This window comes from Macrobrachium rosenbergii, chromosome 31, assembly GCF_040412425.1.
Source record: "Macrobrachium rosenbergii isolate ZJJX-2024 chromosome 31, ASM4041242v1, whole genome shotgun sequence".
NCBI classification, from domain to species: Eukaryota; Metazoa; Arthropoda; class Malacostraca; order Decapoda; family Palaemonidae; genus Macrobrachium; species Macrobrachium rosenbergii.
The window spans coordinates 18,431,153-18,434,481 of NC_089771.1; the positions used below are offsets into that span (position 1 = coordinate 18,431,153).

General features: G+C 38.0%; 1 long non-coding RNA gene across 1 annotated transcript; it reads left to right on the top strand.

Annotated features, from left to right (window-relative positions):
- The first annotated feature begins 1,113 nt into the window (after positions 1–1,113).
- Positions 1,114–2,513, top strand: LOC136855246 (uncharacterized). Its single transcript, XR_010857965.1, has 3 exons — positions 1,114–1,328; positions 1,659–1,791; positions 2,098–2,513. It is a non-coding gene; the product is annotated as an uncharacterized lncRNA (long non-coding RNA).
- Positions 2,514–3,329: the final 816 nt, after the last annotated feature.

A 3,329-nucleotide genomic window follows, 5' to 3' on the forward strand; every position in this document is an offset into this window, starting at 1 on the left:
CGTCACCACCGGAAAGAAGATGGACAGCTTTTTGAATATTTCTTAATTTTAGTTTAATCCATTTCATTTATGTTCGGTTCAGTCATCTAACGTTAACCTTAACTATAATTAAGCATGACTATTCCTCCCCACACCAACCCCCCCCCCTTTTATTTTGTTTTGCCTACCTGAATGCTTGTATATAAATTGGTGAACATTTCGACAAGGGCAAACTCTAACAGTTAATCGTATTCACAAAATCATTCACCGAGCGTTGTCGGGGATGTACCCAACAGCACTACTTGCATTTGTGTACTGGGAGAGAGAGAGAGAGAATTTCGATTTTCTCGATGCATCTCCTCGAGTTGACTCCCCCAGCGGTTACTCAGAAAATATAAGTGTAACAAACATTTGTACAAACCACTTGTGCGATGATGACTTATGTGGAGGTCACTATTATGACATTCGGTCTGAGAGATATCTCCCCCGCACATTAGAAACCGCAGTGAGTATAGTAGTCATTGCTTAAAAGGAATTTTTAGCGTTATTATACCAGGTGATGACATCATAAGATACAGGCCAGTTTTCACACTCTTGCATTCCACCACGAAATTCCCTTGTTAACACTAGGTCATGCTTTCCTTGTACGATAAATGGACAGAAAAATATTAGATGAGTAGATAGCAAGGACAAGAACGCACTGCGCTTAACAGGGCTTAGATGCTGCTTCTATCTGACTAGACATTAAAAAATTCATCAATGGTTCCACGATTCCATGGCGTCAGTATATAGCCATACATCTCACATATAACATGTTCACATTTCAGATATATAAATGGTCTTTTTCTCTGCTTCAGGTTACCTTTTCGAACATTGCAATTTAAAACAAAAAAAAAAGGATCCCAAGCCCTTATTTTTCGCTAATATGCTTGGCCCACTGCTAGCTCTCCTCTGCTACTTTATTTGCCTTTGCTCTTATTCAGGTGACTGGGTCTGGTCTACCTCTTGAAAAGAATAACTAACTTAAATTGAAATAAAATGTGTAGCTAGTTCCGGTCAGATTTAATCGGGCAAAACTTAAAGAAACTTTCTGCAATAAGAATTCCTTAGAGCATTCAAACCTTTTCCAGGGATCGAGTCCACATCAGCCTATACCCTGTCTCGCTGCACGACAAAAAGTACGCTTACGATCGCTGGAATATGATTTCCACCTACAGAAAAATCCTCTTCGTCCGGAGCCCGTTCGAACGCGTCGTTTCCGCTTACAGAGACAAACTGGAGCTCTTGACTGGAGAGGAACGGCTCGATTTTCCGACTTATTTCAAGCAACTGTTGAATGACAGATTTGGGTAAGTTGGGGACACCAGTTCCACATTGCGAAAAGCGGATAACCATATCCTTTCTTTCTTGATCGTATGAATGCACATACACTACATATTTTTATTGCCTATTGATGTCTATATACTGTATAATTGTTTGCATGTAAGATAGTCATTACAGAAATTTTTCATACTCAAACGATGATGAGAACCTACACCCCTTTCCCATAAGGAATATCATTCTAATACACTTTAACTTCAGTATCAAAATTATACGAAACGTTTACTGTTTCTGCTTTCATATATGAACCGGATCCTGTGTGCAGATAATGCAAAAGAGAATTTTTCTTTCTCTCTAAGGCAAACACTTGATGCCGTGAACACTGACGGTAAAGTCAGTTTTGAAGCCTTCGTCAAATTCATCATTTCCCAAAATGAAGAGGCAGAAGAAGACAGAATAGTGCTGGATCCTCACTGGCGATCTATTCATACGGTAAAGAGTTTCGCCTTTTTTTTTTCCAATAATTCCATGTATTTCCTCTTTCTCATAATTATAGTGTCTTTACACGAGAAGCGTCATCATGGATCGTAGTTTAGAGGCCCATATTTATTTCCTATTTCTGTTTTAATTATGAAGTTTAATGAATGAATTCATCATGAGATTCAGGCTGTAAAGCCAAGCACAGGGTACGGAGCCTTTCGACCAAGGGATAGGCCTAGACTAGAGAAGCAATTTCTTCGACACTTCCGCCTTTTCACGAGAGAGAACTTTGAAACTAACACTCTTTCATCGTTCCAGCTTTGCCATCCATGCGACATTGAGTACGACTTCATAGGGAAATTCGAGCACCTGACTGAAGACTCCAGGTACCTGTTCAAGTGGCTGGAAATCGAAGACCTGGTAACCGCCTTGCCGCCACCTGTCCGGTCCGTGAACGCGACTCGTCTCGTTCGCGAATATAAGGATCGGCTTTCGTTTCCTCTTAGATTAGCTTTCTTTCGAAAATATTTGCTCGATTATCTGAGTTTCGACTACCAATTTAGCCACTGACATGAGAAAGATATTTATGTGCGGTAATGAGTGTTAGTATATATATTTATTCACTGAAACTTTAACGTTTATATGCATAGTTCTGCATACCAAAAATAAAATGTTCCGTATTATGAACAAGAAAATACTTTTAATTACATTAGTGCAACGTGTAGTTACAGTATTATTCTCAAATAAAATTATTATCTATAAAATAATTCTGTAGGATCCACAGGGAAACCTTAAATTCCAGCAGTTCAGCTGAATTCATCCATCCGGTAAAATATTCAGACATTCTTGCTTCAGTTTTACTACCCTTCATTAGTATATGATGTCACAAAAGATTAACTTTTTTAATTTTGCTAATTTTAACAATCTGTGAACGAAAATTGATGGATGCTCTCTCTCTCTCTCTCTCTCTCTCTCTCTCTCTCTCTCTCTCTCTCTCTCTCTCTCTCTCTCTCTCTCTCTCTCTCTCTCTCTCTCTCTATATATATATATATATATATATATATATATATATATATATATATATATATATATAGTAACATATGTATACAAAATACATATACAGTATATATAATATATATGTATATATATATACGTATACTTATATGTACAGTATATATATATATATATATATATATATATATATATATATATATATATATATATATATATATATATATGTGTGTGTGTGTGAGCCTCGATGGCCAAGTCGGTAGAGCAGCAGCTTCGGATTTCATAGTGGCGCGGGTTCAAATCCGCAGCCGACTGGTCAGAGAGGCGGACACTTTGTTATCCGTGTAGACACCCCGGGGTTATGTATGTAATCAACGGATAGGTTTGCTTAAAAGCAAATGGATGTTACAGACTAATACACACACAAAACAAAGCCACTCCAACATCTAAAAACATAACAGACACTTCTTACGTCTTGAACTGTCGACCTGACTGCTCAACTCTCCTCGCTGCTGGGAGAAAGGGAGCTGGTGATGGTA